The sequence below is a fragment of the Staurois parvus genome, unplaced genomic scaffold (assembly GCF_062004578.1).
Source record: "Staurois parvus isolate SC_StPar_1 unplaced genomic scaffold, SC_StPar_1.0 ptg000548l, whole genome shotgun sequence".
Lineage (NCBI taxonomy): Eukaryota > Metazoa > Chordata > Amphibia > Anura > Ranidae > Staurois > Staurois parvus.
Genome location: NW_028318344.1, coordinates 2800204 through 2816495, shown reverse-complemented (window position 1 = coordinate 2816495; position 16292 = coordinate 2800204). Strand labels below are relative to the sequence as shown.

The window sequence follows — 16292 nt, the reverse complement described above, 5'->3', positions numbered from 1 at the left end:
CTTCAATGCCCTTGCTGATGGAAGGAGGTTTGCACTCAAAATCTCACGATTCATGGCCCCATTCATTCTGTCCTGTACATGGATCAGTCGTCCTGGTCCCTTTGCAGAGAAACAGCCCCAAAGCATGATGTTGCCACCCCCATGCTTCACAGTAGGTATGGTGTTCTTTGGATGCAACTCAGCATTCTCTCTCCTCCAAACACGACGAGTTGTGTTTCTACCAAACAGTTCTATTTTGGTTTCATCTGACCATATGACATTCTCCCAATCCTCTTCTGGATCATCCAAATGCTCTCTAGCAAACTTCAGACGGGCCCGGACATGTACTGGCTTAAGCAGGGGGACATGTCTGGCACTGCAGGATCTGAGTCCCTGGCAGCGTAGTGTGTTACTGATACCGGTAGCCTTTGTTACGTTGGTCCCAGCTCTCTGCAGGTCATTCACTAGGTCCCCCCGTGTGGTCCTGGGATTTTTGCTCACCGTTCTTGTGATCATTTTGACCCCACGGGGTGAGATCTTGCGTGGAGCCTCAGATCGAGGGAGATTATCAGTGGTCTTGTATGTCTTCCATTTTCTAATTATTGCTCCCACAGTTGATTTGTTCACATCAAGCTGCTTGCCTATTGCAGATTCAGTCTTCCCAGCCTGGTGCAGGTCTACAATTTTGTTTCTGGTGTCCTTCGACAGCTCTTTAGTCTTCACCATAGTGGAGTTTGGAGTGTGACTGTTTGAGGTTGTGGACAGGTGTCTTTTTTACTGATAACAAGTTCAAACAGGTGCCATTGATACAGGTAATGAGTGCAGGACAGAGGAGCCTCTTAAAGAAGAAGGTACAGGTCTGTGAGAGCCAGAAATCTTGCTTGTTTGTAGGTGACCAAATAATTATTTTCCACCATAATTTGCAAATAAATTCTTTCCAAATCAGCCAATGTGATTGTCTGGATTTTTTTTCTCATTTTGTCTCTCATAGTTGAGGTCTACCTATGATGCCAATTACAGGCCTCTCTCATCTTTTTAAGTGGGAGAACTTGCACAATTGGTGGCTGACTAAATACTTTTTTGCCCCACTGTATGTATACATACACTTCCCTATCTATTTACTAATGCTAGCAGTATAAGGATTCAAAATAGTCAGCATTGACTGAGAGGGTAAAGTTCTGCTTTAAGCTGGGTATACCTGGTTAGAACAAAAAAAAGAATGAATTCCCCTATCGCCACAAGCAAGATGAATGGAATAATACTCCTAAAACATTGTATTCTGACAACAGGACATACTGATCATCAGCTGCAGTCACTGATCAATGCAAGTTTTCCATCTTGGCCGTCAACGGAAATCAATTTAATGATTGGCTTCTGCTGAATAGGGAGGGCCACACACAGATCGGCTGGTCTCTGCTGATGCGGTTGAATTTCTGTACCCACCTTTTGAATCAGCATTGCCAAGGAAAAGATGTCTAAAGCACACTAAGCTAATCTGAAGCATGGCTGGTATTGGAAGAGTAATAATCCCTACAGGTATTACTTAATACCCTTCCTTCTGCTCCTGGGGGGATGTCAAGTGACGAAATGCATAGGGAGGGTCCTGGATGTGACATCACCACGCACAGCTGTGGTTGCACTTGGGGCTTGGAGTTTGCATCCGGAGACAACCTGGCCTATTACAAATGTGGTGATATACTTGTGTCATTGGTGACACTTGTTAATTTGAGTGGATTGATGTTTTTATACAATAAATACGTTTTAATGCCTTTCCGCTATGGGAGCTCCCCTCTTCTTCATTTCTTGATGATGCAATTGAGTGAAATACATGAGTGAGCTATTCTGAGAAGCCCTAAGAGGACCGTGAGGATGCAGATCATTACTCCCAGAACAACACGCACTTGAGCTGGTTTATTTGACTCTGGGGAGTTTATTTAGTTTGTTTGGTGGTTGAAGAGCACTATATTGGTGACAATAAGATTTTGTTTACACAAGAAATAAATTATTACTTGGTGGATTATTTAGTTATTTAAGATGGACACGATTTCATATGTGGGATTCATGAATTGCTGGTTATATACAATGTTGCACATGATATTTTGCACTTTATGAACATGGTATTGTTGTATATTTGATTTGATTTTGCACAATGTTGCACATTATACATGCTCTCATATGAGAGGTTTTTGTATTAGGTTAGTGCTGTTCTATTTACACATTTATTACTTAATACTTTTGTACCGAGGGTTCACGTGTCCAATAGGCAGTAGTAGTTCTTGATAAGGATTCTTGCATTCTTCAATGGAACAATAGAAAAAAAACAGTCCAGTTTTAAACACAGGATAACTCACCTCACAGAGCTTACACTTTTGTACTTTGCCGTGCTACAATGCAGCCATGTTGCAGTACACTGATGATCTATGCCGTGATGCAATCAATGCACTAAACATTGCACTGAAACTCATATCTACACTGTGGTGTGGTAATACGTTTTATAAAGCACATGATGGTGTGAACAGACCCTGAAGAAAGTGTTTAAGCAAATTATTCACAACTGCTATCTAGAGATTGCTACAGATTTCTGACATGAGTAAAGAGCCAAAAAACAAAGTCCTTACAATGTTCATGTGTCTGTGCTTTTGAATGGAACAGCAAGGGGAGTACCACGAATCCCTTTCAGTGGAGGGCAGAAACTCAAAAGCAACAATTTAGAAATGAATAGTTATTATGCTGAACACTCTGTAAACAGATGAAAATTGAAGCCTGAATGGTCATTATAATTTATGGCACATCCATTTCCTTTTATGAAAGTTTTATTGGATTTTCAAATATACAACAATTTTTTCTATAAGCATTAAACAGTGCAAATTGAGAAACTGCTGAGATACACATTGGGGGCATGTCAGTGTACATTTCCAAGAAGGAGGTAATACATAACTCTGCACATCCATTTTAAGTGTATGAACAGCCAAAACTTGTTTTCTTTGTTTTGGACAGAGAGGTGGGTTAGAACTCCTGACAGTTTTCACTGCTCTGCTACAGAGGTTGTCCCCCAGCCCCGGCCGTGCTGGCAGACACAGAGTGAAGGGAACACTCTAACGGGAACACAGACATAGAGAACAGCGGGTTTTCTTTAGTAGGACAGAGAAGGTAATATCCCCTGCGGGGTGTTCTTCTCTCTGTGTCCTTGTTGTAGAGTTATCCTCGCTGCCTGTCTAGAGCAACTGCTGCAAGCAGTACAGGAAGGTACAGCAAGTTCCTCAGATGACAGTGAAGAGACAACAAGAAATCTGATCCTTCCCCAGTCTTCAGAAACTACAAAACGCTTCTGACTTGACAGCACATTGTGTCTTCCAACCCACTCTACAGCACATCCAGCCCACCACATCAGTCCTCTCCATCACCCTACACTTCTCTATCGCCATGCAGCACCCCACACACTTCCATCTCCACGCAGCACATCGCACATCTTTATTGCCATGCAGCACGTCGCACATCTCTATTGCCATGCAGCACATCTCTATCGCCACGCAGCACATCATACATCTCTATCTCCATGCAGCACATCGCACATCTCCATGCAGCACATCACACATCTCTATCGCCATACAGCACATCGCACATCTCCATGCAGCACATCACACATCTCTATCGTCACGCAGCACATCACACATCTCTATCGCCATACAGCACATCTCTATCGTCATGCAGCACATCACACATCTCTATCGCCATACAGCACATCTCACATCTCCATGCAGCAGATCACACATCTCTATTGCCATGCAGCACATCGCACATCTTTATTGCCATGCAGCACATCTCTATCACCACGCAGCACATCACACATCTCTATCACCATGTAGCACATCTCCATTGCCATGCAGCACATCGCACATCTCCATGCAGCACATCTCATATCGCCATGCAGCACATCTCACATCTCTGTCGCCATGCAGCACTTCGCACATCTCCATGCAGCACATTGCACATCTCCATCGCAATGCAGCACTTTGCACATCTCCATGCAGCACATTGCACATCTCCATTGTCATGCAGCACATTGCACATCTGCATGCAGCACATTGCCATGCAGCACACTGCACATCTCCGTTGCTATGCAGCACATCACACATCTCTATTGCCATGCAGCACATTACCATGTAGCACATCTCACATCACCATGCAGCACTTTGCACATCTCCGTCACCATGCAGCACATCTCCATCACCATGCAGCACACTGCACATCTCCATGCAGCACATCTTCATCGCCATGCAGCACTTTGCATATCTCCATGCAGAACTTTGTATATCTCCATCACCATGCAGCACATTGCCATGTAGCACATCTCACATTGCCATGCAGCACTTTGCACATCTCCGTCGCCATGCAGCACATTGCACATCTCCATGCAGCACATCTTCATCGCCATGCAGCACTTTGCACATCTCCATGCAGCACTTTGCACATCTCCATCACCATGCAGCACATTGCACATCTCCATGCAGCACATCTTCATCGCCATGCAGCACTTTGCACATCTCCATGCAGAACTTTGCATATCTCCATCACCATGCAGTACATCTCTCTTCTCCATGCAGCACTTCACAAATCTCCATCACCATGCAGCACATCGCACATCTCCATGTAGCACATCTCCATTACCATGCAGCACATCACACATCTCCATTGCTATGCAGCACATTGTATGTCTCCATGCAGCACAGCACACACCTTCTTTGCCTTTCAGGACCTCAACCACCTGCAGCACCCCTCCATGCAGCACATGGCACACTTCCCTCACGCCTCTCCATCCCTCTGCAGCATATGTCACTCCCCCTCCCCCCAGTACGGCAGTGGTGCAGTGACACTCATGTAGTCATTCATGCTCCCTCTGCCCACACACACCTACCACCATTTCACAACACACGGTCACATGACCCGGCTGATCACTGGCAACTGCGGTCACATGACCCAGCCTCATCTCTGGGCTATCGCACCAATAGAACGTATCGGCAGCACTCTGGCAACCCCCGGGCAAACAAACGCCCACTTCTCCCCCCGCGCCCGTCGATTGGGTATTAATTCCCGGCCGAGGAAGGTGATTGGCCGCCCCTCCTGTCCGTCTGATAGTCGGGTCCCGCAGCGCTTTCTCCAAAGAGTTGTCTCCTCACTTCCTGTGAGCGGAGCGCTGAGTCAAAGTGCTGTGTGTGCCGGAGGAGGCAGGCGGTGCTGGGACAGTGCGGGGACACTGGGCGCCTTTGTCCTCTCTCCACACTCCGCAATGGCCTCATTATCTCCCTGTTAGTGAAGTGTGAGGAGCCTTTGTGTGCCGGGAGCAGCCGGAAGACTTGCAGTGTGTGTGAGCCTCCGTCCTCCTCATAGAAGGTGAGTGTACACCTGGACTACCTACCTGACCTCCCTGGTCATGGTGTGTGGCCTCACCCTGCTATGTTGGGACATGGGCAGTCCTCAGCCAGAACATTGATGACCTCATTACAATGGCACCTGACAATGGGTGGGATGTATGAGGCAGCAAGTGAACATGTTGGCCCTGAAGTTGATGTGATGAAAGCAAAGAAAACGGGCAGGTGTAAGGATTGGAGGGACTCTGACAAGGACCAGATGGTAATGGCTGGATGATGGGTCAGAGGAAGTCCAGATCTTGTCAGATGTCCCTGGTGTGCAGGGGTCAGGAGCTACAGAAAGTGCGCCCTGGAGGGGAGATCAGTGACGGGGTCATGGTGGCCAAGGGTCAGGAGCTACAGAAAGTGCGCCCCGGAGGGGAGATCAGTGACGGGGTCATGGTGGCCAAGGGTCAGGAGCTACAGAAAGTGTGCCCCGGAGGGGAGATCAGTGACGGGGTCATGGTGGCCAAGGGTCAGGAGCTACAGAAAGTGCGCCCCGGAGGGGAGATCAGTGACGGGGTCATGGTGGCCAAGGGTCAGAACATAAGTAAGACTCGACCTCCTCCCACCCTATTCTATCTAACCCTGGAAAGAAAAGATCGCTATACTTGGGCTGCTTTCACACAGCTCTGTATGACTCACACATATGTGCTTTTCTGTGTTGTGTTACATTTAACACCATGCATTTTATGTCTTTATGCCAGGTTTGTGTTGTGTTTTCCCCATATCACTTCCCGCTGATCTAATGCGATTTCCAGTGGACTATTGATGCCCCTTCAGTAGTTCTCAAGCCTGGCTTCACAGAATTCCATGACCAGGGAAATCAGATTATATCCTGAATTCAGTGTCATTTCTGCCCCATACACTTCTATGGTATTCACAGAAGTCACATCAGCATAGATCAGAAACATTCCTAGGTGACTTTGATGGACTCAAGTGGTGTTTTTTTTTTTTTTCCTTTTTTTTTCTCTTTAAACCTCACCTCTCCTCCCTCATCCATGCTGCCTAAAACCTAGGTTCACACTGAAGCCGTTTTGACCCTTCCATGGGTCCACGGGTCGGCGTTTCCATGGGTCCACGGGTCGGCGCTTCCGTGGATCGAAGGAAGGATTGATCGATTTAAGGAAGGCTCCAAAATTGCAGCTGTATAAAAATAAAGTATGGCCAGAAAGGAGAGGTCAAGGTTAAAAAAAAAAATACACTGAATCCATGAAAGTCCTATAGGCATGCTTCTTTTCTATGTTGGTGCAACTTCTGTGAGAAAACATAGAAGTCTATGGTGCTGAAATCGCACTGAAGTCCACCAGGAACCTTTTCCAAAAATGCTGAGTTGGGGACCATTGAATATTATTATTATACAGGATTTATATGGTGCCAACAGTTTGCTCAGCGCTTTACAATATAATGGGAGACAATACAGCAACAATACAGTTCAATACAAGAGGGATAGGAGGGCCCTGCTCCTTGCAGCTTACAATCTAAGAGGGAGGGGCTGGTGGTACAAAAGGTAGTAACTGTGGGGGATGGACTGGTAGGAGGAATAGAAGATTCCATTGTTAGCTGAGGGCAGATTTTCAGAGATCGCCTAAAAGTGATCAGAGTAGGCGATAGTCTCATAAATTGGGGTAGAGAGTTCCAGAGGATGGGGGCAGCTCTGGAGAAGTCCTGGAGACGAGCAGACAAGGGAGCTAGAGAGCAGGAGGTTGTGCGAGGAGCGGAGAGGACGGTTATAATGTGATTTGCCTTGTCGTGCGATTCTGTAATGCACAGGTGCATTGTGTTATTGATGCGTTTTTGATGCTTCCATTAATTTCAATGGAGGGGAGCATTTTTGGTGCGGGGTTTTTTTTTCCCACCAGACCAAACCTGTACCAGAAATGCACATGCAGGATAGGCTTCCCTGAAGAGAGGTTTTCAGAGATCGCCTAAAAGTGAGCAGAATAGGTGATAGTCTGATAAATTGGGGTAGAGAGTTCCAGAGGATGGGGGAAGATCTGGAGACGAGAATGGGAGGAGGAGACAAAAGAGCTAGAGAGCAGGAGGTGGTGCGAGGAGCGGAGAGTATGGTTTGGGTGATATTTGGAGACAAGATCGTTGATGTAATTTGAGTTATAAATGGCTTTATATGTTATTAATGTTTTTTGAATTTTATCTGTTGGGCAATGGGAAGCCAGTGGAGGGATTGGTAGAGAGGGGTGACGTACACTGAATGGGGGCCAGTGGAGGGATTAGCAGAGAGGGATGGAGAACACTGAATGGAGGCTAGTGGAGGGATTAGCAGAGAGGGATGGAGGCCAGTGGAGGGATTGGCAGAGAGGGATGGAGGACACTGAATGGAGGCTAGTGGAGGGATTAGCAGAAAGGGATGAAGGACACTGAATGGAGGCTAGTGGAGGGATTAGCAGAGAGGGATGGAGGACACTGAGTGGAGGGATTAGCAGAGAGGGATGGAGGCCAGTGGAGGGATTGGCAGAGAGGGGTGGAGGACACTGAATGGAGGCCAGAGGAGGGATTAGTAGAGAGGGATGGAGGACACTGAATGGAGGCCAGAGGAGGGATGGAGGACACTGAAAGGAGGCCAGAGGAGGGATTAGCAGAGAGGGATGGAGGACATTAAATGGAGGCCAGAGGAGGGATTAGCAGAGAGGGATGGAGGACACTGAATGGAGGCCAGTGGAGGGATTGGCAGAGAGGGATGGAGGCCAGTGGAGGGATTGGCAGAGAGGGATGGAGGCCAGTGGAGGGATTGGCAGAGAGGGATGGAGGCCAGTGGAGGGATTGGCAGAGAGGGATGGAGGCCAGTGGAGGGATTGGCAGAGAGGGATGGAGGCCAGTGGAGGGATTGGCAGAGAGGGATGGAGGCCAGTGGAGAGATTGGCAGAGAGGGGTGGCAGATACAGAACGGTTAGTAAGGTGGATGAGTCTGGCTGCAACATTCATGATAGGCTGAAGATGAGCTGGTCGGCCAGGAGGGAGGAGGGAGTTCCAATATCGTACGTTGTATCCCTCAGACTTTTCAGCATTTCCGTTGCTCCTCTCTGGACTTGGCCTGTGTTGTGAATGCTCCTACTATTCCCCTGTTGTGCCAATACTTTGTAGATCTCTTTAAATAAAGAAAATATAAAACAAAATGAGTGACATAAATCTGCCTTCAGTAAAGCTTTGGGTCCAGGAGGTTTTGTGGCTTCCATTTCATACCGTGGTGCTATCTTCCTTCTGATCCCTGGGGGGAGAAGATGCTTGCCGCTCAGTGTAGAGGTGAAGAGGTTTCCAGGCAGCTTTCCTAGTACTTCTAAACTATACTTTCCAAGTATAGTGGTACAAAAGGTAGTAATTGTGGGGGATGGACTGGTAGGAGGAATAGAAGATTCCATTGTTAGCTGAGGGCAGGATAGGCTTCCCTGAAGAGATAGGTTTTCAGAGATCGCCTAAGAGTGATCAGAGTAGGCGATAGTCTGATAAATTGGGGTAAAGAGTTCCACAGAATGGGGGAAGCTCTGGTGAAGTCCTTGAGATGAGCAGACAAGAGAGCTAGAGAGCTGGAGGTTGTGCGAGGAGCGGAACAGAGCAGTGTGAAGAGCTAGATAGGATTTAAAGGTATACAGCTTTCTTCCGCCTTTAACTGGAGAACAGACCAAAAGTGGTTCTGTGTGAAAGCAGCTTTACCTATTCTGCAGCCACTCTGGTCTCCAGCAGCGGCTTCAATGTAGAGGAGGGATCGCTGACAACGGTTGATAATGTCTAGATGACATCACTCAATGGGGTATCTGTTGTCATCTGCCCTGCTCTACACTGAAGCTGCTGCTGAGAAGCTGATCATGGGACGGGAGTGACTCCAGAATAGGTAAGTATTCAGATCTTTTCCTAACAGAGTTAGATAGAATAGAATAGCCTTAAAGTGGAGGTGGGATTAGGTTTAGCATTAAGGGGGTCATACATAATTAGAATATCATTTGAAAAGCGGTCAGTCTGCTTGATCATTTGACTTTAGAAATATTAGTGGGCTCATCTTGCTTCTTGAAAAGCAAAGTTTTATGGCCAAAAGAAGAACCGTCATGTTGGATTTTTGTAGCATAAACAATGATTTTCTAAACATTAGTAGTGGAATCCATCAGAAACAGTTGGAACAACTTACTGCGCATGCGTGTGTTAAATGTTACCCCGGAAGTACAAGCAACTAAAGAAAGATCTTTCTCCTTTATACAGTTGGCGAGTGGGAGGGCTCACAAAGGTCAAAAAATCTGTACATAATTTCTGCTGATCGTTCAACCGATCAACAAAAAGTTTACCATTTATGTTGTCAATGATTGATAATATGTTGACAATTGGGGGAAAATTCAATACAATGATGCCGTTATTGCATGCACATTTGACAGATCTTTTTCAGATACAACTGTTTTTTCGAACGATTTTCTGACCATGTATGGTCACTATTAGGTTTTTGCTTGTACTTACCCTGCATTAAAGTGGTTGTAAACCTCAAATATGAACAAAGAACATCCCTCTGTAGTGTGTACTTGTCATTTTCCAGAACATATGGGGGTTTATTTACTAAAGCTGGAGAGTCCAAAATCAGACTCCCTTCTGCATAGAAACCAATCAGCTTCTAACCTCAGCTTGTTCAATGAAGCTTTGGCAATGAAACCTGGAAGCTGATTGGTTTCTATGCAGAAGGGAGTCTGATTTTGGACTCCCCAGCTTTAGTAAATAAACCCCTAAGTGTCATTTCTGTCTGCTGCTTTGTTCCTCTATCAGCATGAATCGCTTCTGACAAGTTTTTCTGACACCAAGAGAAAAATGGTGACAAGGGTGGAAGCTCCACTAGATTGACAGCCCTGGCTCCTGTGAGCTGGGGGTGTGTCTGTTTCCTCCAATCAGCTCTCAGAGCTCTCCTTACTGAGCTCTGCAGAGTGTAACTTCAGCTCTCGTCCCCTATTTGTATTGTCCTCTCACCTCCCTTTTATACTTTCCTGAGTCCTATCCTGATGCAGTGCTGTGCCTGTCTGCAGCAATGTTTGCCTGTGTTCCTCTCCTCACAGGCTACAGTGATAGCAGTGAGGGTCATTGGCTCCCAAATCCTGTGAGGAGGGGTCAGGGCTGAGCTGTACTTTGTGTGTCAATTGACACACACAGCCCGGCACAGGAGCAAACCCACAGATGTTCCACCTTAGGAGTTTGCTTTCTTTTGTGGCTCACTGAGAAGAAGAGAAGCCAAGAGCACTGGTGGGGGATCTCAGAAGAGGCGGTTGCGGCATTCATGGGGCTAAAACAGGCAGTGAGGAGGCGAGATATCACCTCCTCATTGCCTATCAAACACATCTGAAAAGAGATCAGAGCGTGGATCACTTTTCAGAGGAGTGGTCCTTTTGGCTAGTGTAAACAAGGCTGCTGCTCTGTAATCTCGGCTCTTTTGTCATCTTTGACCTATTGTCTGCATTGAATTGAACAAACAGTCACAGTGATTTCAAAATTGAGTCACTGTCTGACCACATCCAGTCATGAGTCTCGCAGGCAGATGTATGTAGGGAAGGATGGTGATTCAGAAGCTGTACAATGCAACTGGTTATTAAAGTTTGCTAAACCTCTCAGACGTTTACCCTTCAGATCTCCGGGCCCTTTCAGATCTATGCTTGTGGGTAGTGGTGTGTCTTTATTGTAGCTTTAGGCAGGTGGGTTATCATTCAGGTTGACGTATGATTCCTGTGTGTGTGCACATGAGCTTCGAAATGCATTTCAGGATTTGGAATAGACAGTTATTGGTTAAGGCCTTTCAATACTTGTTGCCGGTGCCTTAAAATGCATGTTATACGTGGTGCCTTTTCAGTGACTTCTATGGACCCCCAATGTACAAAAAAATGCATGCCGTATGTTTGAAACTGCACTGTGAAAGTGAGATGGGAATGAACACATTTAGTATGGGGCAGGTGGACATGCACTTGCTAAAATACTTTTATTTTTTTTTTCATTTTAGATAAAGTAAAGAAGAGTTAAAACCCCTGTCTGGTTTTTGTTTTTCTTTGTCACCTGTGTCCCATTGAAGAAAATTACTGTCACTTCCTGTCCCATAGTCAAAAAAAGGGAAAGGAAATCCCTCCAAAGTGATGGAATCTCTGGTAGCCATCAGGTTTACTAGAACCATTCCTTACCTGAGCTCTCTCCGATCCAGCCATGTTCTCGACAGCCTCTGCTGTCTGGGGACTCTTTCTCCTCATTGGCTGAGACAGCAGCAGGAGCCCATTGGCTCCTGCTGCTGTCAAACACAGCCAGTGAGCCAATGAGGAGAGAGCCGAGCTGCAGCTCTGTGTCTTATGGACGCATAGAGCAGTGGCTTGGGGACGAGCATGCAGCAGTGCCCCCAGTGTGAGCAGCTTTTCCTAGGGGCACTGCTCGAGGGAGAGGAGCCGGGAACGCCAGTGGGGATCCGAAAAGAAGAGGTTTAGGGCTGCTCTGTGCAAAATCACTGCACAGAGCAGGTAAGTATAACATGTTTGTTATTTAAAAAATACAAAAAGCTTTGTCACTTCAGAAGCTTGTTCACACTTGACTCAAAATGCTAGCTCTTAAAAACACATAGCGTTATTGCATGTTAATATGTGCGTTTGACGTACATTTAACCCGTGTTAAAAACGCTCTGACCTATGCGCGTTTTTGGGATGTTTGATACGTGTTAAAATGACACTACAAACGCCTAATTTTTTTTTTAAAGGTAAACTGTAATGTTATTAACGCGCCACAAATGTATGCCAGCATGTTTGCAGTGCGTTACCATGGACTTGAATGGAAGGAGTTGAAATGCTTCAACGCCTTCAAATTACAAAAAAGCTTCAATTTTGAAGCAAAGCCCGCCTCCAGGACTTCTCCAGGGTGTCACCCATCCTCTGGAACTCCCTGCCCCAACCCATCAGATTATCACCTACTCTCCTCTCCTTTAGGCACACCCTGAAAACCCATCTCTTCAGGGAAGCCTACCCCACCCCCTGCTAACTTGCCAACCTCCTCAACTCTTCCTACCACCCCATCCCCCACAGCTATCTCCTCCTGTGCCACCATCTCCTCCCTCCTAGATTGTAAGCTTGAAAGAGCAGGGCCCTCGATCCCCTCATGTTTTGCATTGTATTGATATTGTAATGTACAGCGCTGAGCGAACCATTGGCGCTTTATAAATACTGTATAATAATAATAATAATAATAATGTTTTGATAAGGCACCATGCAGACTAGTGTTTTTTTTTCTGCCCCTAGAAGCTAACTAGTCTTATCCTATGTGTCCATGCACTCTACTTTAGGCTATTCGTGTTTTGTGCTTCAGCTAGGAGTAGAAAAAATAGTTTTTGTAGTGTTGTGTTTTTTTTTTTTTTTTTTTTTTTTTTTTAAGCACTTTTCTAGTGGAAAGCTCCTAAACGCTACTAAAACATTCCTAACAGCTTTTTTTCAGCTTTTTTTTTTTGTACTGTTAAAATGCTAACACTCCTAAACATTCCTAAATGGTACTACAAGCTGGATCAAAAATGCTGTTATCAGCATCTTTCTTCTAGCTAGCACTTTTTGAGCTTATAAAAAACACTAGTGTGCATGGGACCTAAAGCTTTTTTTTTTTTTTAAATCGAGTATTTTTATTTATTTGAAAACTGTTTTTATTAACAATTTTGCATGTATATACATAATGAACAGTACAAAACTGCAACTGCAGGCGAATGACAACAGTTATACAAGGAAAAACTATACAAGATGGGAAACAATGCCTGTGGTTAGTACAGCAAGTGTCTGTCTGTGATATATCATCAGGAGAGAAGGGACCTCTCTACAGTAACACATACAAAATAATGCAGGCCATAGACGGGTCAAACATCGGCCGATTTTTCGAACGATAAACGAAAAATCGGTCGTTCGTTCAGCTGACGTTACCACCAACGAGTAAAAAATTTGTCCAACTAAATCATAAAGTTCACCCATAACTTCTGTCCCTTTCAGGTCACAGCTCATGCGCAGATTTTTTGTTGTTAAAACAATCGTCCGATTTGGCCATCATTGCTGGGAAAATCGGCCAATCATCCAAATCGGCCGCAAATTTCCCAACATAACCGATAATCTGAAAGTGCAAAATACACGGAAAAAGAAGACAGACGAACTAATCCACTAATGGTACGAAAATTGGCCGAAAAAAATCTGCCAATTAACGACCCGTCTATGGCCTGCATTAGTCAGCAATATACACCGCACCTGCCCCCTGTCAAGGGAGATGTGTTAAGGACAAGACTGATAACTATTGAAGTCAAGACTTTCTTACTGGAGACAGTGCAGTAGTATGACGTAAGTAGACATATAGAAAATATTGTACTGCTCTATTAGCATAGGCAGCCTTATATAGTGGAAGGGCCTTGATTAGTAGAGCCTTCCAGCCTGCCTTTTTCCATGACAGTATGGTAAGTTTCCTTGCATAATAAAATAGGGTGGTAAGGAGAGTACTTATGGCTTTGGTTTGAGTTGAATCGTCAACTGAACTCAAGAGACCGTACCTTATGGATGGCTGGAGGGGTAGGGTGGTAACAAACTGAGCACACTGGTGCACCCCAGTCCAATACATCTGGATAGCCAGGCAGTCGGAAAAGATGTGCATGAATTTTGCCCCACTGGCCGAGCAATGTCAGCAGGAAGTATGACCAAACATTTTAGCGGGAGTTGGGTAAATACGGTGAACAAATTTGTAATGTTTGGCCTGGTCAGGAAGGGGGGTAAATCCTTTGGAGGGCAAGTGGTTAATGTAAGACCTCGTACAGAGGTCCCGTCCGATCGGTGTTCCACTGTGTCCGGAGGACACAGCAGGCACCAGATTGCGGTGCTGCGCGCTCCCAGGGAGCGCGCACAAGCAGGGTGCTGGGAGGCAGTCTATAAATGGCCACCTGACCCTGCGCTGCCACCGTCTGGGCGTCCAGGGTTGTAAAGAACTGAAAATTGTCATTTGTTGTGTTTGCAGCATATTTACTGAAATCAAAAGCTATTTCAATCAAACTTTTAACAACCTTTTAACTTTTTAAACATTTTAACAGGCCACGTTACATTTTAACATAGGACCCCTTATTTGATAGCAACTTCACACGTTTTATATTCATTGAACTTGTGAGTTTTTGGACAGTTTCTGCTTGAATTTGTTTGCAAGATGTCAGAATAGCCTCCCGCAGCTGCTGTTTGGATGCAAACTGCCTCCCACCCTCATAGATCTTTTGCTTGAGGATGCTCCAAAGGTTCTCAATAGGATTGAGGTCAGGGGAGGATGGAGGCCACACCATGACTTTCTCTCCTTTTATCCCCATAACAGCCATTGATGCAGAGGTATTCTCTGCAGCATGAGATGGTGCATTGTCATGCATGAAGATGATTTTATTACGGAAAGCATAGTTCTTCCTTCTGTACCAGGGAAGAAAGTGGTCAGTCATAAACTCCACATACTTTGCAGAGGTCATCTTTACACCTTCGGGGACCCTAAAGGGGCCGACTACCTCTGTTCCCATGATTCCGGCCCAAAACATGACTCCTCCACTGCCTTGCTGACGTCGCAGCCTTGTTGGAACAGGGTGGCCGTCCACCAACCATCCACTACTTTAAGCACTGGTCAATGTATTAGCGTTATTGGGATGTCAGTGGCAGTTAGTTTCCCCCAGTGTCAGAACGCCTGCTGTAGTCCTGCTATAAGTCGCTGGTTGACGCCATTACTAGTATTAAAAAAAAAAAAAAATAAAAAATTCCAGTATCTATACCGCCATTTGAACACGCTATTACTTTCATGCAAACCAAATTATTTACATTTATTGGGATTTTTTTTTTATGTTTAGTAAAGACATGTAGCACAATACATTTTGGCCTAAATGTATGACAAAATTTGATGTTTTTTTCTACTGGATGTTTTATAGCAAAAAGTCAAAAATAGTTTTGTTTTTTTAAAAATTGTTGGTCTTTTGTTTATAGCGCAAAAAATAAAAAACACACAGGCGGTCAAATACCACCGAACGAAGGCTGTTTGTGGGGGGAAAAAAGGACTTTAATTTCAGTTGGGTGCAGCGTTGTTTGACCGCGCAATTGTAAGAGAATTTCATGTTATCATACAGAACCAAATGCTGATGTGATTTTAAGTGAAAGGGAGGAAATGTCCCCTCTAAATATAAACATTTAGTAATCTTTATTCTTCTGTGTGAAGCTCTTTAAATGCATACACAAACACTGGGAAAATGTACTGTGTTCAGGATAAATTATTTTCAATTAGCATAGTTCCCACAAGTGCTCATCGCTATTACATGTTGATGGAAAAAACCCTTCATGTAGTAATGTTCCTTCAAGATACTGTGCTCCAGCTCCTCTGGATGGGCTACTTAGCAATGCACATTCATTAATGAGAGTCAAGTCGTGCATTTTCTGGGAGTGTAGTATGAATCAGCCATTCTTAATAACATACACACCTGCGTAAAGAATTTCCATTGCAAATTATCTGTTGGAACAAAGTCAAAAGATAGAAGCACCTTTCCCACAATTCCCAGCGTATATAATATAGGAGGATACTGCCTTGACTGCTGTTAACTGCTATCATATCAAAAGTCCACAGCTATATCATTTTAATCAATACATATGTTCATATAAAATCTGAAGTGATCTGCCTTTTTCTATACTGGATAAACCCAGGTCACCATTAGGACACACAGAAAACAGTCGTTTTCTCTCTGCCCCTCCTCACCACAATGCTGGATGTTATTGTAAAGCAGCACAATGCCCCCATGCTGCTGGGCAGTGGCATGAAGTGTCACTATGTGAAACTACAAATAAAGAGAAAGGAAAAAATAAAAGGTAATAGCAATGCTGTGATATGCTCATCGCAACGTTCCCTACTGCAGCCAACACTGACGTCAGCCTGCAG

At 45.0% G+C, this 16292-nt stretch overlaps 1 protein-coding gene across 2 annotated transcripts in view; it reads left to right on the top strand.

Moving 5' to 3' along the window:
- Window positions 1-5122: 5122 nt before the first annotated feature.
- SPHK2 (sphingosine kinase 2) overlaps window positions 5123-16292 on the top strand; it is a 59656-nt gene continuing 48486 nt past the window's right edge. For both annotated transcript variants that reach the window (XM_089690958.1, XM_089690957.1), the window contains exon 1: window positions 5123-5370. The gene's annotated coding sequence lies outside the window, so the exon portion shown is untranslated. The remainder of the gene's footprint in view (window positions 5371-16292) is intronic.